This window comes from Rattus norvegicus, chromosome 1 (assembly GCF_021556685.1).
Source record: "Rattus norvegicus strain SHRSP/BbbUtx chromosome 1, alternate assembly SHRSP_T2T, whole genome shotgun sequence".
Lineage (NCBI taxonomy): Eukaryota > Metazoa > Chordata > Mammalia > Rodentia > Muridae > Rattus > Rattus norvegicus.
The window spans coordinates 227,602,366-227,625,767 of NC_141534.1; the positions used below are offsets into that span (position 1 = coordinate 227,602,366).

At 42.5% G+C, this 23,402-nt stretch overlaps 1 protein-coding gene across 3 annotated transcripts in view; it reads right to left on the reverse strand.

Annotated features, from left to right (window-relative positions):
• The window catches only part of Pcsk5 (proprotein convertase subtilisin/kexin type 5), a 431,011-nt gene that overhangs the window by 58,566 nt on the left and 349,043 nt on the right, over positions 1–23,402 (reverse strand). The gene's annotated exons all lie outside the window — the stretch shown is intronic.

Genomic DNA, 23,402 nt, shown 5'->3' on the forward strand with positions numbered 1-23,402 from the left:
GTCACCACCTTCAGTCGATGTCCGGCATTGCCCCAAAGGTACTACTCTTGGACCTCATTACCATGGGGATTCCATTGCCTTTGTGGCCTCACATTCTTTCAAGCAGGTACCTCTAGCAGTTTGTCCTGCCATCTGATCTCCAACCCAGCCTTACTCCTTTCCATTCACAAAGAACAACTTTACCCTAAGTGATTTCTTTTGGCACATGAAGATTTTAACTTCAGTTTGCTTCAGGCAACTTTAGCTTCAGGTAAACTACAACTACCCTACCCTTTGAACTCAGTGGAAAAACTATCCTTTCTAAGCTAACTTTTCTGGGCTGTCTTTCTGCTTATCTGAAAACCTTTTGGTTGCGGGGTAGAGGCAGTTCCACCCCAAGGCTTTAGTCACAGGCTTGTCTTGACCCTGCCTAGTGAGAGATGCCACTTCAACCATGTACTACATATTGTACTAAGACACGACAGCAGACATTATGGTAAAGCTTCTTGAAGAGGCTCTGCTGCCTCAGAGATAAGCAAGGATCCTCAGAACTTTCTGGAAACAGCCTGATGATGGTTAGAGTAGAGAGCATTAACCTTGGAGCTGGGATACTCTTTTCTAGTTGGAAGGTTTCCTTTAAATATCCTGTGAACTTGAATAAAAATCATCATGTTTTCTAGGTCCTGGATTTCGAATGTGCAAAATGAGCGAGCTGGTTGACAAGATGCCTGCTGAGACTCTGAAAGTTGATGATTCCAAAACTGAATGGGAAACAAGTTGGGAAACTCCGGTCTGCTGTAGAGCCAGCCCCACACTTGTCCATTCATGTTATATCAGGATACTCCTACACTATAGTGTCAGCCATGAGGAGCTACAACCAAGGCCCAAATCTGAACTCTTTGTCACTTCATAGGAAAAGTTTGCAAGCTCTGGCTGTAGTATTATCAGCTTGAGTCTTCATTTCTTTCAGCTTCTCTTTTAAGGCTTAGAATCATACTTGCTTAGGCACTACCTGTTAAGTTCCTTACAGTAGAGGTTTAGTTGGGAGGGTTGAACAAGAGCCAAAAAGTAGTCTAGTGTGGTAGTCCTGGCTTTTAATCCCAGCACTTAGAGGCAGGGGTTGGCAGATCTGTGTGAGTTCCAGGCCACCCTGATCTACATGGAGAGTTCCAGGCTAGCCAGAGCTACATAGTGAGACCCTATTTTAAACAATAACAAGAAGAAGCCAAGAAAAAAAAAAAAGAACCAAAAACCAAAAACCAAAAAACAGCAGCAGCAACAACAAAAAACCAAGGAGGCCATTCTGCAGGAGGCTGTGATGATGTGCTCTGGCAATGAAGTGGTTTTTAATATCTGAGTCAATGCAGTTTGTAATAAGGTAAACTAAAACAGGATGATGAAATGATCCTAAAATCAGGCTACTGGAGTGGACCCAGGAATCTGAAGCTAAGTGCTGGTGAGAAAGAAAGCTTCCCTGGCCTTCTTGGAAATTCTATGAGTATGCTTTCTCCTTTCATACTGTATAGAATGGGGATCTGAATATATTTTCAGGGCTACAGAGTCGTCAGTAGACACCATGGATAGTTCAGTTCCCACCAGGAGTCTATTTCTGCATTCACATTCTTTATAGCCCACCTTCCCCAATATCTTGCATCTACTCAGTTTGCCTCTGGGCAGCTCAGTTTTTCCTGCTTGTCCCAATGAACATACTTACCTCTGACAGTTTTGCTAATTTAGCAAGGGCTGGGGGAATTCTAATCCCACTCCCTAATGTTCTGGTCCTCTCTCCCATCTAGGAACTTAATGCACTTGCTCGATGCTCCTTTAAGCTGGTCACTCATGAAAATGTAAAATAGAACCAAGCCTCAGAAATGCCCATACCAATGTTGTTGAGTGCAGGGACTTTTCCAGCTTGGTTGCACAGAAAATCTGACCACCTTTATGACAGTTTGCACACACGAATAATGCAGAGACTCAGAATTGAGCCTTCTAATAGCCTATGGGTGCCTGTTAGGTTTTGTCCTTCATTGTTATCGGTTGTTTTTGCCCCAGAAGATCTACAAGTTGGAGATGAGCTAAATGGTTTGGATTTTGGTGAGCTAGTGGTTATTGTGTTAAGAGTTAACAACCCTAAACTTAGAAGGTAACCCTAACTCAACTCAGCATTCAATGGTAAGGTGGGGTTGTTCAAAGCCTGGCTTCCAGTGAGTGTTGTCAGGGAATTGGGAGGGGAAAGAGGAATATAAATAAGCTAGAGTGTTAACTGTCGTGGAAGATGCTACCTAAAGTCAGATGTTTAAAGAGCTCTGGTTATTTGATCGTGTCAAGCTTTGAGCTGAGAACATATGTTGGTCAGTCAGAATTCAGAGAAAGCCTCAGCCATTTACAAGCAAAGTTATTAAGGACAATTAGTGGCCTGTAGCTGGTCACATCCCACAAAGGCGAAGGTGCAAGCTGCAAGCAGAGCCTATTCAAGGCGGGACCTGTTTCCCTTTTCCAGAGAAGATGGAGGTTAATTGTCTTATTTTCATGGGGGTGGACAGGCAGGACTCTGCTGTTCACTCTGCCCTGAGAGCTCTGGACTATTTCTTTGGTCATGATTTGACTGTATCCTTGGGGAATGATCATCCCTGGACCTTATCACAAACTCCTGTCTCCAAGGGTATAGTGGAGCCTGTTCTCAATAGCAGCGCAGACGTCAGTGATGTTCTCTGCTAGGGAGTTTTTTGTTCTCTGCAGTGTTCACAGCCTTCCCATTGAGTGGGAGTCAAGTAGGGACATATAAGCTGTATGAAAAGGGGGAATCTTTTAAATTAAGATGGGCCTCTAAAGATTTAACACTATTCAAGGAAGGTCAACTTATTCTTACTACTTACATACTTATACTTACATCAACTTTAGGTTCTATAATTAAGGAAGCACATAAGTTAAACTAGTATAATTTACTTTTTCAATTTTTTTCTTAGATGACTATACCTTATTGAATTGAGACAGGAAATGTGGTATCTTAGGAGTGATCTTTTACTGTAGAATATATGTGTGATTTAGCAATGAATTAGTCACCTAAGAAGAACTGACCACAGGAGGCATTTATGTCAGGGTTCTTTTATCCTTCTTTAGCTCTTTGGCCTCTCTTCTTGCTGAAATCTGGCTTGCATTCCCTTACTGTGAGGCTTTGCTTACTAATGCTGCCCAAAAGAAAGACTAAAGGGCACAGCAAATCTGTATCCTTAGGGAAGCCCTAGGCCCTCAGCTCCTTAGGTGCTGGTCATTTAAATTACTTCCACTATGACTTTTTTAGACCACACCTATTAAATGTTCCACGAAACATTATCTATTCTCTTATAATTCAGCATTGCCAGATGCCTGCTTTCGCCTGATGATCTTAAAGCTTCTCCCCCATTTTCCTGGTTGAACCATTGAAACTCTACTGAACTTCAGCATCTTGTGATCAACGTGGCCAGTGACTCAAACACTCAGGTAAGTAGTGGATAGAAGTTAGCTCCATTTGTACTTCCTAGATTTCTAGTTCTAGTCATATTACAGCTTCACTAACAACGGAAATCTCAGATAGTAATCTCTATTTTTGTACTGATCACCTTATTGGATTAAAAAATCTATTATGTGTGTATAAATTATTCACTATTAATCAACATCATTTATTATGTACTAGTGCCCGCAAATATGCTCACATACTTTTAAAAGTGTGCTAAGTTGCAAATTTGAAGAGGATAGAATAAAAGTAAATGTGACTGCACATTTTGATTTTTTTCTGCAGTCTAAAGGAATGTGTTTAGCAGTCATCTGCCTTCTCAGACCAGTGGCTTAGACTCCATCAAACTGTTACACCTGAGCTCTTGACCTCCCATTTAACCATGAACAAAAGCTGTGTTTTACATTTGACCGTTTAGTGTTATTCGTGGCTTTCTGATGGGCTCATTCATCTGCATGTGTGTAAAGGCTCTCTGCTCTTGGCTAGCATCTCTTCCTCATTTATCGATAGACTGTTCTTAGTGAACTTGCTCGCCTAGCATTTCATGTCAGGAGAAGGGTGGAAATTCAGTTATGAAAGAAAGCGTTTAGGTGATAAGATTAGATTGAACTTTCCCCACCTCACCTCGCCCCTACAGTATTAGCCTACATGGTGTTATCAGAACACATTTTCAGATGAAGATTGTATCCATATGTCTACACAGCTTGAAGGCTCGTCTGTCAAACGAGATGTGAATGTGCAGGTAAGCTCAGCCAGCAGATTGCCAGTAGCATCCTCTTTCTCAATGGTATGTAACATGGAAACATTTTTCTGATGGGCCAGTGAAAGAGTAACACGCAGCTGTGTTCACAGATGTGGTATATACTCATATGTATATATGTATGTATGTATGTATGTATGTATGCATCTATCTATCTATATCTATCTATCTATCTATCTATCTATCTATCTATCTATCTATCTATCTATCTATTCCTATTGTTATGTCTCTCTTTGTCAAAACACAATCTGTTTTGACAAAAGGTCTTTGTTTCCCTAACAAATCTCACAAGAACATTTATTAAAACAAAAGGAATTAGTAAGAAAAGAAAGATGATGGGTGTCAAGGTGTGCATCTGTAGAACCAGTTGCTGAAGATGCTGAGAAAGCAGTCCTTGAGCTCAGCTTGGCAAAGTAGGGAGTCTTTGTTTAAAGCTTAAAAACTCAATCCCCAAACAAAATCAAAAGATCAAGAAAGACAGAAAATGTCTAGGCTAAGACAAAAGTACATATGCACATGCATCAAGTAAATAAAGGTAATGTTTTTAAAGAGTTTAATAAAAAGGTTGAGAACTGATTAAGGGAGACATACTGATGTTGAGTCTCTGGTCACTATGTACACCCATAGGAGAAGGCACACATTCACTCATACATACAATATCACTCCCCAAAATAAATCCTGTTCCACCATACATTTGAAACAGTGTCTCCACAGATCTCTTGAGTCAGTTGTCATTTGGTTTTGCTCCTGATTTCCCCTTTCTCCCATGTCCTCTTCTACCTTCTCACCTCCCACTTTGTCCCTCAGCACTTGCTAATTTCTGTACTACCAGTGCTCTTCCTAGGGGTGGGGTCCAAACTGACCCAGATGTTTGTACACTCTCTTCAGATAAAACTCACCTTATCTTTCTGATAGGACTCTGCAAAGGAAGTAGATGTCTGGGAAATAGCATTACTGCTGGCTCTGACTCAGACCTACTAACCAGACTGAGGCTGTCCTTGGGGCCAAGCATGTTTTAAGCATTTCTTTCCTGAGTGTCTATTGTATCTGCCCTGCTGAGATGTCCCAAGGCTCCCTCTGAGGGCAGAAGCAGCACTGAAAGAATCAATACTTCAGCTGCTTAGAGAGATAATTAAGTAAATTGTCAATAATGTATATTCTTCCTGAGTAAATTTGTATTTAGTTATCACACAATGCTGTCACATTGGCAGGGGATTCCCTGACAGTCTTCAACCTACCAAGAATAACAGATTGGTTAAGAGATTTATATGCCCAAAGAGTGTAACTAATTATAAGGGCCAGGCAGCACTAAGAGATACATAAATTCAAATTGGCCTTGTACTTAGAATTGCTTCAAATATCATTCGAATACAAAGTAGATCTTCTGGCAGCTATGCCTATGCTGGCTTTTTCTGGAAGGTTCAATGGTGCTAGAATACAAACTATTTGGTTAGAGGGACCGTTGATGCTTTTCAATCATGTTGTCCTCACTGGTGTCTGAGGACAGTGAATAAATATTTGAATTGGCAGGAATGCAAATTGTGCAGCTGACAGCGGGGCACAGACCCCAGGAGAGGCACAGCGGCAGAAGAGAGCAGAATAAATAATCAAAATCATTGTCTACCAATGGTGGCAGAAAGTGGGCTCAGTGTTCCATGGGCTCCAGGTTTTATCAAGTCATCTAACTCCAGGGATGAAATGCTACGACAGGCAATGGCCTTGTGGATCTCCAGGTTTCCTGAGCCCTAAACAGACGGAAGTGATGGATATTTACACACTGACCCCTACAAGGCTCACTCACTGTGCCACGGGTCCATGCATCTGTTCATTTATTTCAGAGCTTACATTTCGGCTACAATGTCTTAAGCAGTCTATTTAGTAACCTGTTTCTGAATCATGCAATAAAACATGCTCCTTTTCAAAATTGTTCAAAAGCAGGTAATTAGCAGAAGGCAAGTAAAATATAATTATGTTTTTCAACAAATGCAGGCCAGGGACAGAAGAAAGCAAGCTTCATGAAGACAGAGGTTTTGTTTCCTGTCCATTCAGTACTAAGGAGATCACCTTGGCACTCTTGAAAAAGGAAAGCTCACAAATACATTTAGGCATTCAGATAAAGATTACAGAGGGTGTGGGAAGAGAAGAGAGGCCCTCACCTCAGCGAGCTAGTGAGAGAGAATGTCATTCAAGAACTAACCATTTGATTAGAGACTGGAATTTTAGCAGGAGCTAGTTACAGGAAATCCTGCAGACAGAGGTCAGGGGAATCTGACCTATGTAAGGAACGTCAATAGGAACCAGGTGCAGTGAGTGGTACATGACTGTAATCCCGGCACTTGAGAAGATGAGACAGGAGCATCAAGTGGTTGGAAGATCAGAGGAAGTCTGGAGTTGGAAAAAAAAAAAGGGAAGGAGGAAGTGGAGGAGGAACAGGAAGAGGAGGAGGAGGAGGAAGAGGAAGAGAGGTAAGAAAAAGAGAAAGGATGGTGTCAACAGCCACTAGGGCTGGACTGGATCAAAAGAGAGGCAGGCAGTGAGGCCAGGGCCATGGCAGGACAAGATGAAATAGTCATTATCACCCCCCATCCACCTTGCTGATCATTAAAGCCATGGCCTCATCTAGGGCAGGCAAAGAGCTCCAACGAGATATACCACGAGCTCACATAAAATTATACTGACTAGCATAAGAGATTTACCTACTAATGGAGAGTTTTATAGAAAAAGCCCCAATGTGATTTGATCTGCAAATAGAAACCTAGGGGTCCTATGGGTGCTGTATGGGGGAAATGACCTATTTACTTATAAGAGCATTTACAACTCTTACATCTAGCCATATTCAACTAGGACTCTATGTACCACTCTTGAGATACATATTTTAGAGAAAGATATGTCAGAAGAAATGATTCAGAGGTAAATTAAGAATGTAATAACAAGAATCAAACTTGGGGAACATCAAAGATCTAATATTTGGGGACATGATGTTGGGAATAGGATGAAGGTGTGAAATGACTCCCTGTGCTGGCTTGAGCCCTAAGTAGGCAAGAAAGAAGGAGTCAGCTGTGAGTTGGACGTAGAGGAAGAAGAAACACCTAACAAGTCATGTATTCCAGCCACACCCTGCTGTGATAGACTAAGGAGTATCTGTGTGGTACACAGTCCTTACCCTCACTGAATTTGCAAGTTGGTGGGAGAGGACAGTAATGACCAAGTTTGGCAATCGCGAAGCTACTGAGTGGCAAATTAAGGGATGGGAAACATACCTTTGATCTAGCCTAGGACCTGAAAGAAACCAAAATATGAAGCTTCCTATTCTCTCCTCACACTTAACTCCTCTCTCTCTCTCTCTCTCTCTCTCTCTCTCTCTCTCTCTCTCTCTCTCTCTCTCTCTCTCTGGTGTACGTCTGTGATGTGTGGTATGCGCTCACATATGTATTCATTTGAGTAGAGACCTTAAGAAGACACTGGGGGTATCCTGCCCTTTTACTTTGCTCTTTGTTCCCTGAGACAGTCTCTCACTGAACCTGGAGCTACGCTGGTAGCTGACAAGTCTTGGATCTTCTGTCTCTGCCTACCACCCCCAGCTCTTGAATTACAGGTGCGCTCATGACCATGCCTGGAGATTTTTTTTGTGGGTTCTTGGGATTTGAACTCAGGTCTCAACTCTTGAGTAACAAGTGCTCTCATCCACTGAACCATCTCCTCAGCCCTTTATCTCTCTTTTTTTTTAATGGGAAATTCAAAACAGTCTTGTTATACTTAGAGTTTCCAGATAAAATAGAGTGCTCAGGAATCTGAGAACTATGAACTTAGTTTAAGGATGAATGAAAACTGGCAGGAGTCAGCAAAATCCATGTGGACCTTGGTTTTGGCATTGGGTATAAACCAGAACAAGAGCCCAAACATTTCCTCTGAAACTCTAGATTTTACAAAGATGCACACTCAGATTCATGCTACCTTCATGTTCTAGAACATAACTAAAGAAAACCAACTCCTTCACAGCGGTTCTGAGTAGGTAGCAGTGCAAGGCAATGGACAGGAGCAGCTCTGAATGCTTCTAGAAAAAATGTAATTTCAACCCTCATGTCAATATATTCCTTTTCATTTGTAAATGGCCACAGTATAAAGGTGTCCCCCAATGCCAGGTCTTCATATGCGAGGCAAGCATTCTACTGTTGACCTGCAGTCCCAGTACAGAAGTTTAAAAGTATTAATCCCAGCAGGAAAGCAGTCACTATGAGAAAGAGGCAACAAAAGTAACCAACAGCAGAATCAGACCCACAGCACACTCTTCGAAAGATTCAGAATCAAGAGTGAGGAGGAATGTGGGGTCATGGATCAGTTCCCCCATCTTCTGCCAGATCTGGGACTTGTGTCCTGTGCTGCTAATAATAGGTGCAGTAGGTCTGCGATGTTTATCAGGTTGGGATACGGTGAGCATTAATAATCTGTCCCAGTAGGGAATATATCTTATTTACTACTCTAGCCACAATGCCTACTCCTAGTCTCAGATCCCTTTGTCCTCTAAGGACATTTCTGAGCCAGGGTCTCATACTATTATATATTTTAATTATATATTATAAATTTAAAAATTAAATTTATGTGTATATGACTGTGCCACCATGCACACATATATGACAGCATGCATTTGGAAGCCAGAGGACAAGTTGCACAAGTTGGTTCTCCCCTTTCACTGTCATGGGATCCCAGGGATTGAACTCAGGCTTGGCAGTAAGCATAGTTACAACTCAGAGCTATCTCACTGGCTTACAAATAGATTCTAAGTCCTACCATATATATGCTAGGGCTATAGAGGTTTCCTATATGCCTATATCCCTATAGTCTTATTATATGTGGAATTCAGTGCCTGGGGACAATGCAGCAGGTAAAAAGATCTTATAAGATGTGAGCTCATATGCTCATGTGCTATGTCATGGGATCATATAATTAACAGGATGATGAACAGGAAACAGAGTTCTAAGAAGTGAATAGATTACAATTGTGCACGAGTAAGGACCATAGTAATGGAAACCCATGGGATGATGCCTTCATGAAAGTAAAGGGTGAAAACCAAAAGCTGAATTAGAGACAGAGAAATAGAGGGAAGAAAAGCTATGGAGACTTTTCTGGAAGAAATATACCACATTCCTTACTCTGGAGATCTGAAGAATTTCTAAGTAAAAGGATGCCAAAGGTATGAGAGTAGATGACAGAGAGTTTGGGGAGCTGGAGGACAGGGCTGGCATCAGGCTTGAGTAAATGAGACAGAAGTGAGCATGGTAAACAGCTCAGTGCCTGGACCGAGAAGGCTCTATGCAAGACTTTGAGGGAGTGTAGACTTTTGTTAGGGCCACAGGAGAGTGTCTAAGATATTTGAACTACCACTCTAAGTTCACAATTAGAGAGAATCCCATGTTATAGCATAGGGGATGAAGTTGGGGACACCATGGCCAAGGAAACTCTTATAAGAACAACATTTAATTGGGGCAGGCTTACAGGTTCAGAGGTCCAGTCTATCAACACCAAGGTGGGAACATGGCAGCATCCAGGCAGGCATGGTACAGGAAGAGCTGAGAGTTCTCCATGTTCTTCTGAAGGCTGCTAGAAGATTGACTTCCAGGGAGCTAGGGTGAGGGTCTTAAAGCCCACACCCTTAGTGACACACCTACTCCAATCAGGTCACATCTACTCCAACAGGGCCGCACCTTCTAATAGTACAACTCCTTGGGCAGCATACACCATTAACCCTAGCACTGGGAGAGTTTGAGGCCACTTAATCTACATAGCAAGGTCAGCCAGAGCTACTCAGTAAGGCCTTATCTCAAATCAGGAAAAAAACAGTAGAAACAACTTGAGACTGTTGTGAGCTGAATTGTAATTATGAACCTCAATCAGATGCCCCAGCATTAATGTCGGAACCTCTAAACAGTACCTCACTTGTTAATCAGGGCCAAGTTAGGATGAAGTCATTAAGGTGAGGGTGGGCACCAACATAAAGCCAGTAGCTCATTTCTACTTTTAAGCCACCTGAAGACACAGATCCAGAGACACAGAAGGAAGAATCACGTGATATCACAGAGGTATGGACCAGTTATGCACCGACAAGTCAAAGAATGCCAAAGTTAATGATTAGCTACCAGGGGCAGGAACATGTCCAGGAAGAGACTCCCTCAGGAATATCAGGAGTCAACAAGGGACTGACCCCTGACTTTAGATTTCTACTCTCCAGAACAGAGGGAGAATACACTGTTATGGTTTTAAGACCCTAGTTTCCAGTATACTGTCACAGCTGCCTTTGAATAGCAATGACATGACTTGTCATTAGTTTTGTGGGCAGGGCATGGTGGCCCCATTTCCCTGCCTAAACCTTTAAAATATAGAAAGATCACTTTTAGCCCCCACTCCCCTTTTCAAATGTGTCTGCTTGTGAATGGAAAGAGGAAGGCTTTATGTGACTGCTGTGTTCTGGAGAAGGAATTCATTGTATCCCACGCACCTGGGCAGTTTACATAAAGAGGGGCACGTCAGGAGCTGGGGATTCATTCATACAGCAGCTGTGCATTTCCTACCTAGCTGATAAAACAGGACTGTAATCATTTCCATTGTGGTATACGCGCTATTAATTTTGTTTTACTTAGGCAGAGTTTTGCTGTATAACCCAGGCTAACCACAAACGCGGCGTCCTCCTGCTTTGCCTTTGCCAGGGCTAGGACTGCAGGTGTGTGCTGCCATCCGTGGCACTGGGTTTTTGGGTTGGTTTCTTTTTCCTGCAGGGCACTTTCCCCCATTGACTGTCACTTGCCTCTGAATCATGGAGGGAGGGGGCTGATGATCAGTTAACCAAATCCAGAGTGGGGAGGAGGAATAAGGTCTCCCAGTGTGTAGGCTTGAGCTCTACTTGAAGCCATGAATCACAGGGGGTAGGGATCATGCAGATACAGGCAGAAGTCACAGCAACCAGAAGGCAAGCAGTGTGTTTACTGAATTGAAGTTGGTCCACTCTCATGTAAAGCTGAGAGGGTTCAGCAGGAAACTATGTCACAAAAGCCACATGACTTGAGTTGGAGTCATGAAACAACTGACTCCCACAAGTTGTCCTCTGACGTCACACATATGCGCACACACGCACGCACACACGCATACACACAGGCACGAACAGGCACACATCAGTAAATGAATTAATGTAAAAGGAGGAGTGTTCATGTGGCTCACAGCTTAGCACCAACAGTTTTCTCATGCCTTTCAGTTAAGAGTTCTCCATCTGGGCAAGTTGACTCAGTGAGTAAAGTCTCCTACCCTTAAGCCTCACAACCTGACTTTGATCCCCAGAACCCATGTGATGGAAGAAAAGAACCAGTTTCTGCTGTTTTCCCCTGATGTCCACACGCTATTGCATGAGTCTGTTGACTCACTGCATAAATAAGCCAATGTGATAAAGGAAAACATTGTAAAAGAGTGCTCCGTCCATCACTTAAGGAGTCCCCGAGTCCCTTTGTCATCACAGCCACTAGGTACTGCTTTGAGTATCTCGTTTATTCAGACTGTGGTTCTGAAGCTGAATCATGGAGGGGACAAGCCACTCCCATATATTCAGAACCAGGGTCCTGCAGCACAGGGGCAAGGCTAGAGAAGAGGAGCGTGAGTGATGTCGTCGAGCTCCTGTTTTCAGCTCCCCCTGTTAGAAGTGGGGTGGGTTAGAGAAGGCATTGCCTTCCCTCTGCAGGCTTCTTAGACTTGTTTCCCATACTGAGCATCCAAGGAATCACTCCGACTAAACGCATCATTGGAAAGGGGGACAACAAGGCAAATTCATTTATCTCACTTACTGCTTAAGCAAAAACGAAATTGTTGAGAGCAACATTTATTTTCCAGTAGACATATTTTCTGGTCATTACTTTTGGCCTAAACTGCTGGTTCATGTAAACGGTCTAAGGCTTATGTAAACAAGCCCTGTTATCTGAAAAATAAAACTCCGAGAGCCATCCCGTGTGATTTGCTCTTTGTAAAGAGAGTTGCTCATATTTTTTTCAAAAAGATATTTTGAAAGATTTTGCCTATTCATCATAAGACATATTTTTAAGGAAGCGATGTTTTCCATTGTGTATCTTCAAGTTGCTATGGCAATGGAATCACTTTCTACTCATTAATCAGGAGGCATCCTCTGCTCTCACCCTCGGTTTGCAGCCTCTGCTTATCTCTCTACCTTTAAAAACTTCACAGATTTCCAAAGCAGCTTTCTTCAAAACTGTTTCTCGATCTGAGACTTTTGCTGCGTTCAGTATGTTATCTACTGTGACACATTTCAGGCTCCGTGTTATTTGATGACTAGCATTGGATGCTAGGTACATTTGATTGCCTCTTTCTCTGGATTCCTATGCTTTTATTTCTTACAGCTGTGGGAGGTTTTGCTAAGTCTCCAGAGTTGTGTGGTAAATTATACAGAAATCCCTTCACTCACTCTTCCTTATGGATGCCTCTGGCTAGAAATGTCCTGGAGTTAAAACGGAGTTTTGTTTTCTTTAATGTTCTTTTTGAGCTGCTGCTTCTCAAAGTCAGCAACAGCGCCTCAATTTTCATTAGCGGCACTTGAATCCGCTGAAACTCCGCTGAGCGAGCAGCGCCAGTCTCACTCACTTATAGCTGGAAGGCCTTTGTGACCATCTTTCCTAAGGTATACACACAGCTGTGAGGTTCAGTTTGCAAGTTAGTTGCCGGCTGGCCTTAAATATTGAGGGTAGGGATAGAAATAGCCCAGAGTGCCAGATGTCCGTAAGTGATGGCTGGAATCTAATTTGCAGCAGAAGTGATTTACTTGAAGCAGTTAAAAGATTTGAAGTGGGAACATAATTCAAAGGTAGAGTGTATACACATTACACTAAGGCCCTGGATTTGATCCCCCAGCACATACAAAATGCCTGTTTGTCTCATGGTTACCATTAGGGCCAAGGAGCAAATGCCTTCTGCAAGAACATTCCTGTGGCTTCATTCCCCTCCTGGACCACTGGAAAATGGTACCCGTGTCACATCTGCATATATTTTATGTTAGGATCCTTGTTCACCTTTGATAGCTCTTCTGGTTTTTAGACTTAAGAAATTAAAAGCCAGGGACGCTCCGGGACTTGACCAAAGCCACGGTCCTAATCAGTGAGAGCTTGGTGAAATTTTACTGGTCGTTGACCCAGAATTCCTACTTCTGTGAAGATCAGCACTGTCTTCTGGTGTTTTTGTGCCCTGGACCGGATTCCATACTAGGTAATTGGTAAGAACTACACACATCCATGCCAGTGATCACTAGGCAATAAGGCTATATACCCTTTATGACTACAGGACTCTGAAAATAAAGAGAGCCACCAAATAGTATTTACAATAAGGGAATTCTGGTTTTAGGGACACACTGCCAGGTGCTGAGCATGAGACTATGCATTTATGGGAGGTAGGATGAAAAAGACCATCCCAGAATGCTTTGGGGTTTCAATAGTAGTCATGTTTCAAGGTTGTTCAAAGGTAGTATGCTGATGTATGATCTAGGAATCATGGGAAGGATACCAGAACATCAGAAGTCGTGGTCTGAGCAGAGCTGATACATCGAGAGAAGGCACTGAGAGATAGGAAGCACTTGCATGTCCTTCGCTGTCTTGTCAACTAGGGGTCACACCCTGGGCTCTGGCACCAATCAGTTTGTTCTCCCTGCCAGTCCCTGTTAGAGCATTATGGGAGAAGGTAGCCCCAGAAGCCTGGGTGCTCTTTGCCAGATGCATGACGTTGTATTCACAGATCTCTGACTGTACTTCATTAGGGCAAGCAGTGCATGGCTCAGCTAAAAAGGGCTCTCCACTCCTCAGTTTTTGATAACCTCTTCTTGTACCTATTTGCACATGTGTGTGTGCATGTTCACGGGCACACACACACACACACACACACACACACACACACACACACGATCTGGGTTGTTTCGAAGATGCAGTAAATAAAAAGAAAAGTTGCCCATAAATGAGAACTCTGACTGTGGCAATATGCAGTCTAAGTGATTCATGGTGAAACAAAACCATTGTCGTAATAACAATAAAAGCCCAACACCTGCCAACCAGGCAGGCCACCATGAGACATTACGTCTTGCTGCGCTGTGAGATGCTCTGCTTCAGGGTCCACAATGGCTGTAACATAGGAGCTTTGTGATATCACAGAAAAGATTCCAGGGAACAGCCAGCTAGCCGGGCTCCACAAAGCCAAGCTCCTGCTCCTAATGAACCTCATGTGACCATGGTCACAGCATTCCAGTGGCACTTAGGACTGAAGACAAGAGGGATTTCACAGCGTGATTAAGTCTACACAATAACACGTAAAGCAGACAGCAGGCTAACAATTATCTGCCAAATTTGAGGAAAGCTTTGCCCCACCATGAAATACCTTAAATTGGCTGCTTATCTAATGTTTGAGTCTTCTGGGTAATTGCTGGCTATCTCTTCCCTTCAAGTCTCTGCGCCTGATTGTTTTGTGAAAGCTCTTTGCCTCCTCTATGCCATGGGAACACCCCAGGACCAGTTTTCAGGGTTCACTTACAATAAAGAACTCATTGCACAAGGCTGGTTGTTTTGCAGTCTGCGGGGTTGCTTCTCTCACACATCACAAAGAGTCTGTCTCCCAAGCCATTGTTCTTCCCAGCATTTTCATAGCCCTCCAGGGCTTTCCCTCATATTGGCAGGTGATGAGCTATTTTCAAGTCATGGGTAATCACAGTAGTTCAGCATTTTTCCTTATTAGCACCCCTAAAAGGGGAAGGCACACCAACACTGTCTCTTTTCTTAGGCTTGGAGCCTTTGTGCTCCAGATGGGCTATGCTGTTAGACAGAAAGGGTCCAGTGAAAGAGCATCTCCAAATCTGTCTCATGGGCCAAACTGCATGGACTGGAGATGCTCCGCATTTCCACCTCTGCCTTGAGAGCGTCACTGGCCTTGCAGCAAAGCCATTCATACTTTCACCCTTGGTTCTGCAGACACTGTGGAATAGTAGGCAAGTGCAGGATTGGCTAAGTGTGCAAATCTTTGCTACTGGTGATAAGGAGATCTCCTAAAGCACTGAGATGCTTTAGGAATTTCTAGTATTTTCCAAGATGAAGGGGTCAGTGATGGAAGGGAGCTAGCTTTATACCAAAAGCTCACGCGTTAGGGCACAGAATTTTCAAAAACCACTTCCAGATACTACAGCTCTGTGCTAATGTATCAGAAAGCTTAATTTACAATAAGAATTAGGTAGGCACACATTTAAAAGCATTTGGAGACACTTGCAATTTATCCAAGCCACCACAGCCTCTCCTTTAGACCTATTCTGCCTACGTGGAGTAAATAGATGTAATTATCTTTTATAATGGACTATTTATTCATCTAAAGCTATGGTGACGGCCTTGTCACTCATTCTGAAGAAATGTACTTAGCCTATTAGACAGATGTTTTTATAGAAGCATTCCAATATGGACGAAATACACCACCTAACACTAGGAGATTACATGTCAATTGTACTCCCTTTGCCTTTCATTTAATGTACTTTTAAGGATGTTTGAAGAAATTCTGTCTTTTCTTTTGCTAATTTTGAAAGCTGTTTTTCTAAATCAGGCATGATAAGATGGGTACAGTCTCGATTATAAATTAGAGGAAAATACAACATGTGGTGGTAGTGGGTGCCTAATGCTAATATTGTAGGTTAAGTATTCCCCCAAAGGAGCAAGCAAAGCTGATTTGGCCAAGCTAGGAGAATGTGTAATAGGGGAGGGACAGGCCCTGAGAGAACAGAAAAGGTAGAACATTTTCCAAGTCTGATCCTCTGTTTCATGAACACACAAGGCCATCAGACTAGTACAAAGTGGCATGCTGAAGAAGAGTTGTGGGACAAGTCTGTCTCCAGCACTTTCCACGCACGTTCCTTCAGACCACTCCCCACAGATGCTCTGCCATTTGTCTGTTGGTTGAGAACTGATACGGGATGTACATGACTCAACAGACTGATTATGAAACAGTAAATAGAAGATTCAATCTTTGCCTGCCTGGAAACTACACTTTGAGAAAAAAAATACAGCATATACATTTAAAAAACCAATAAAGTTGGAAGTTCCAGATCATAAAATATCATCTGCCAAAATTGACCTAGGATGATTGACCTGAATGTGTAGAAAAAGAGAGGGATAGGGAGGCTGGCCTGGGAATTGTAAGGAGGTTTTTTTAGGAGGTGACATTTAAATTGAAGTGTAATGAGAAGAATAAGTCACATTAACATCTCAAGAAGATTGTTCTGGATGAGGCAAGAGATAGTACAGTATTCTGGAACACAAATGGACTAAGGATGACCAAGACCAGGACCCTCTTGTACAGCTAGAGCATGATGCTAAAGAGGGAGCCTTGGATGAGATCAGAGATATATAAGAGGCTGCAGATAACAAAGCCCTCTTATTAAGACACAGAGTTGTCAGTTGTCAAGCATTGTCTACTAGCTGTGGCTGGAACCAGGCATAAAATTCTCAGGAATCACTGGCTTCTTGGCCAAATGTGATGTCCCACCAGACAAGCTATTAATGACACAGGGCCCCCAAATTTTCCCCAGTCATTTGCTAGATTTCCAAGTGGCCAGTCTTATTAATGAACATGTGCACATGATATGCAGTTGGACAACAGCTTTGGCTAAACACCTTTCACCATGTTGTACACCCCACAGTGAAGTGCTTACTGACCCCATGGTTCAGACTTTCATTTCAACAGTCAAGAGTGTAATTGCCAAGCCTGGTCCCAAGGAATAATGGATATATTTTATTTCTAAGATCTCAGGAGGTCATCCTTCTCATTTGTAAAGTTCTCAGTTGCTTCTTCGCTGAGCACATAAAATGAATTTACTTCTAGACTGAGACCTTGGGTGCCAAATTTTTACAGCCTTAAATGCAGTATTTTATCACTACCACAAATGGTTCCCAGCTCGTCTCAAATCAGTGAGTGCTAATGGCAAGAGGCTGCCCTAATTTACTTGTATCAATTCATATAGGATTTCCAAGTTTAGGCCAGGCCATTTAGATAATATTCCAAACAAACAGTCCACATTTCTGTTAACTATAATCAATCTACAATTTGACAATGGACTGGGGCAGCTAGCAGCTTGTGTTAGACTTTCCAATAAGCATCCCTTCAAAGCAACTCCCTTTGTCTTTTAAGATTCACCAAATGTGACCCAAAGGCTCATGTCATCACTCAAATATTGGGTCATGGTAATCTGGAGTCTATATTTTTAGGTTGATTTATTTTTCTAGTGGAACATCCAGGTTTCTAGCAATTATTTGAGGCTGTAAAATTCCATTGTGATGATGTATCAAGCTGTCAGCTCGTTCTGCTCCAAATTAGAGAGATTGAGAAATGTTTCTCTTCTAATAGTCCACAGTTCGTATCTACAGGCTATACCCGTCACCATTGAAGAGGTAACACCACATCTGAATCAAGTGTGCCCTTGCCTGATAACTTGACTGAATGGGGACCACTCTCAGCATGCTTGTGAACATCCATGGGCCTGGGGCTAAGAAACAAGGGGCTAAGAACAAATCTGATTGTTAGTTCTCCATCAAGATAACAAAATACTTGAAATGTCCAACTTAAAAGAGAAGGAAACATTTCATTCAGCTAACAGTAATTCCAGTCCACAGTCGCTTGACCATTGCTTTCAGCCTGTGGTAAGACAGAAACTCATAGTGGAGACCATGTGATTAACCAGAGGTGCTCACCTCAGGGTGGCCAGGAAAGAGAGAGAGAGAGAGAGAGAGAGAGAGAGAGAGAGAGAGAGAGAGAGAGAGAGAAGAAGAAGAAGAAGAAGAAGAAGAAGAAGAAGAAGAAGAAGAAGAGGAGGAGGAGGAGGAGGAGGAGGAGGAGGAAGAAGAAGAAGAAGAGGAGGAGGAGGAGGAGGAAGAGGAGGAGGAGGAGGAGGAGGAGGGAAGGGAAGGGGAGGGGAGAGAAGAAGAAGGAGAAGAAGAAGAAGAAGAAGAAGAAGAAGAAGAAGAAGAAGAAGAAGAAGAAGAAGAAGAAGAAGTAGTGGGTGGGGCTTAGACACCCTAATACACCTTTTAAGGACATGTCCCTTCCACTGGAGCTTACTCCTAAGGTACTACTACCTCTTAAAAGCACTATCAAGTCTTCAGTGCACAAGGATTTGGGAATATGTTTATTAACCTGAATCATGCAAAAAATGCTGTGCATTTGTCTTACCCATATGAATAGTTTATGGATACTTGGGACACACTATTTTTATAGAAACCATTTTGAAAAAATTAACATTGTGCTTTACAGATGACTGTATGTGCAAGGAAAAGGGTGGAATAACCCAGTGACATCATCAGCAAATACGTGACTAGTGTTTTAAGAGGTCAGCATGGATACTCCTTGCTTCTTTCCTCTCTGATTTGTTGGTCAATGGGTCATAAGTAAGGAATGATTCTACTGGATCCTGCCCCAATGGTCGTCTTCATTGGTTGGGCTGATTAATTCTCATTGTTTCTACTGCTTCAGCTGGCCCACTGTCCTGCTAGCTGGGTTGAGGGTTGTTGTGAGAGCATTAGCCAAGGTTTCTTTGGTAGGAGTTAAAAGGAGAATTCAAGGAAATGATGAGTGTGGACTCCATCCAAATAACCCTACTGCTGACTTTCAGAGAGCCCACAGTTTCAGGTTCTAGAGGGGTAGAAGCAATTTACTGGCAACTGTGGTTGTCTCAGCTCTCAGTTGGAGACCGGCCTGGTAAACAGGTGAGCACCAATATGCAGATGCTTCTGCCTTACCCACATTCAGTTTCTCTCTACCTGGTGTCTGCTCTGTGACTTAAATGAATTTTTTCCTCTATAGCTGTGGGAGCTTGGAGTTCTTGCTGCCATCTGGTGAAGGGCCAGGATGTAGTCGTTTAACAGTGGTATGGGGACATGGGGAGTTGGGATGAAATGGGGACAACTATCAAAGGACACAGCAGCCATAGATCTTTTATGAAGGTCTACCCAGATCAAGCCGGTGCTAAATGCACCTTGGCACGCCAGCTGAGTGTGTGGCCTCAAACACACCGATTGATGATGCCAGAGAAGGTAGGAAGGGGAATGTGTTATTGGAGATAAAGCCCAGTAAAGTTCATTCTGATACTTAAAGCAAGTGTTTTTTTTATATCTTAAAGAAATAAAGATATGACAGTCATCTAGCTTTCATTTTATTTCTAAGTCCTGCTAGGAGGTAGGACAGCTCAGATGACGCTTTCTTATATAAGACTTTAGCTAACAGTGTATGGAACTGGCCCAAGATTTTTACTGAGGTAGGGGAAAGATGGAAATGAATGGATATCGTTATTTCTGACTCTATTTTCCACACCTCTGTAAAAACATTTAAGACCTAACCACTTGACATTCTTATTAATTCCACTCATCCTAAACTTACTTTGGTTAAGGTCAGATAAAGTAAAGGTATTGGTGGCCTTAAGAATTTCAGAAAAATGTGATATACTTCACTAAAAGAAAGTAATTTGTGACCCTCGGATCCCGGCCCGCAGCAGCTCTCTGCTCCCAGACCCGGTGAGAGAGAGACCCAACCGCCTGGTCAGGTGGGCACTCCTGAGGCTGCAGAGCAGAAGAGACCACCAACACTGCTCACCCCTGCCCACATCCCTGGCCCAAGAGGAAACTGTATAAGGCCTCTGGGCTCCCGTGGGGGAGGGCCCAGGAGCGGCAGGACCCCTGTGCCTGAGACACCGCCGGAACCTGAAAGAAACAGACCGGATAAACAGTTCTCTGCACCCAAATCCCGTGGGAGGGAGAGCTAAACCTTCAGAGAGGCAGACAAGCCTGGGAAACCAGAAGTGACTGCTCCCTGCACACACATCTCGGACTCCAGAGGAAAAAGCCAAAGACCATCTGGAACCCTGGTGCACTGAAGCTCCCGGAAGGGGCGGCACAGGTCTTCCTGGTTGCTGCCGCTGCAGAGAGCCCGTGGGCAGCACCCCACGAGCGAACCTGAGCCTCGGGACCACAGGTAAGACCAACTTTTCTGCTGCAAGAAAGCTGCCTGGTGAACTCAAGACACAGGCACACAGGAACAGCTGAAGACCTGTAGAGAGGAAAAACTACACGCCCGAAAGCAGAACACTCTGTCCCCAAAACTGACTGAAAGAGAGGAAAACAGGTCTACAGCACTCCTGACACACAGGCTTATAGGACAGTCTAGCCACTGTCAGAAATAGCAGAACAAAGTAACACTAGAGATAATCTGATGGCGAGAGGCAAGCGCAGGAACCCAAGCAACAGAAACCAAGACTACATGGCACCATCGGAGCCCAATTCTCCCATCAAAACAAACATGGAATATCCAAACACACCAGAAAAGCAAGATCTATTTTCAAAATCATATTTGATCATGATGCTGGAGGACTTCAAGAAAGACATGAAGAACTCCCTTAGAGAACAAGTAGAAGCCTACAGAGAGGAATCGCAAAAATCCCTGAAAGAATTCCAGGAAAACACAATCAAACAGTTGAAGGAATTAAAAATGGAAATAGAAGCAATCAAGAAAGAACACATGGAAACAACCCTGGATATAGAAAACCAAAAGAAGAGACAAGGAGCTGTAGATACAAGCCTCACCAACAGAATACAAGAGATGGAAGAGAGAATCTCAGGAGCAGAAGATTCCATAGAAATCATTGACTCAACTGTCAAAGATAATGTAAAGCTGAAAAAGCTACTGGTCCAAAACATACAGGAAATCCAGGACTCAATGAGAAGATCAAACCTAAGGATAATAGGTATAGAAGAGAGTGAAGACTCCCAGCTCAAAGGACCAGTAAATATCTTCAACAAAATCATAGAAGAAAACTTCCCTAACCTAAAAAAAGAGATACCCATAGACATACAAGAAGCCTACAGAACTCCAAATAGATTGGACCAGAAAAGAAACACCTCCCGTCACATAATTGTCAAAACACCAAACGCACAAAATAAAGAAAGAATATTAAAAGCAGTAAGGGAAAAAGGTCAAGTAACATATAAAGGGAGACCTATCAGAATCACACCAGACTTCTCGCCAGAAACTATGAAGGCCAGAAGATCCTGGACTGATGTCATACAGACCCTAAGAGAACACAAATGCCAGCCCAGGTTACTGTATCCAGCAAAACTCTCAATTAACATTGATGGAGAAACCAAGATATTCCATGACAAAACCAAATTTACACAATATCTTTCTACAAATCCAGCACTACAAAGGACAATAAATGGTAAAGCCCAACATAAGGAGGCAAGCTATACCCTAGAAGAAGCAAGAAACTAATCGTCTTGGCAACAAAACAAAGAGAATGAAAGCACACAAACATAACCTCACATCCAAATATGAATATAAAGGGAAGCAATAATCACTATTCCTTAATATCTCTCAATATCAGTGGCCTCAACTCCCCAATAAAAAGACATAGATTAACAAACTGGATACGCAATGAGGACCCTGCATTCTGCTGCCTACAGGAAACACACCTCAGAGACAAAGACAGACACTACCTCAGAGTGAAAGGCTGGAAAACAACTTTCCAAGCAAATGGTCAGAAGAAGCAAGCTGGAGTAGCCATTCTAATATCAAATAAAATCAATTTCCAACTAAAAGTCATCAAAAAAGATAAGGAAGGACACTTCATATTCATCAAAGGAAAAATCCACCAAGATGAACTCTCAATCCTAAATATCTATGCCCCAAATACAAGGGCACCTACATACGTAAAAGAAACCTTACTAAAGCTCAAAACACACATTGCACCTCACACAATAATAGTGGGAGATTTCAACACACCACTCTCATCAATGGACAGATCATGGAAACAGAAATTAAACAGTGATGTCGACAGACTAAGAGAAGTCATGAGCCAAATGGACTTAACGGATATTTATAGAACATTCTATCCTAAAGCAAAAGGATATACCTTCTTCTCAGCTCCTCATGGTACTTTCTCCAAAATTGACCATATAATTGGTCAAAAAACGGGCCTCAACAGGTACAGAAAGATAGAGATAATCCCATGCGTGCTATCGGACCACCACGGCCTAAAACTGGTCTTCAATAACAATAAGGGAAGAATGCCCACATATACGTGGAAATTGAACAATGCTCTACTCAATGATAACCTGGTCAAGGAAGAAATAAAGAAAGAAATTAAAAACTTTTTAGAATTTAATGAAAATGAAGATACAACATACCCAAACTTATGGGACACAATGAAAGCTGTGCTAAGAGGAAAACTCATAGCGCTGAGTGCCTGCAGAAAGAAACAGGAAAGAGCATATGTCAGCAGCTTGACAGCACACCTAAAAGCTCTAGAACAAAAAGAAGCAAATACACCCAGGAGGAGTAGAAGGCAGGAAATAATCAAACTCAGAGCTGAAATCAACCAAGTAGAAACAAAAAGGACCATAGAAAGAATCAACAGAACCAAAAGTTGGTTCTTTGAGAAAATCAACAAGATAGATAAACCCTTAGCCAGACTAACGAGAGGACACAGAGAGTGCGTCCAAATTAACAAAATTAGAAATGAAAAGGGAGACATAACTACAGATTCAGAGGAAATTCAAAAAATCATCAGATCTTACTATAAAAACCTATATTCAACAAAATTTGAAAATCTTCAGGAAATGGACAATTTCCTAGACAGATACCAGGTATCGAAGTTAAATCAGGAACAGATAAACCAGTTAAACAACCCCATAACTCCTAAGGAAATAGAAGCAGTCATTAAAGGTCTCCCAACCAAAAAGAGCCCAGGTCCAGACGGGTTTAGTGCAGAATTCTATCAAACCTTCATAGAAGACCTCATACCAATATTATCCAAACTATTCCACAAAATTGAAACAGATGGAGCACTACCGAATTCCTTCTACGAAGCCACAATTACTCTTATACCTAAATCACACAAAGACACAACAAAGAAAGAGAACTTCAGACCAATTTCCCTTATGAATATCGACGCAAAAATACTCAATAAAATTCTGGCAAACCGAATTCAAGAGCACATCAAAACAATCATCCACCATGATCAAGTAGGCTTCATCCCAGGCATGCAGGGATGGTTTAATATACGGAAAACCATCAACGTGATCCATCATATAAACAAACTGAAAGAACAAAACCACATGATCATTTCAT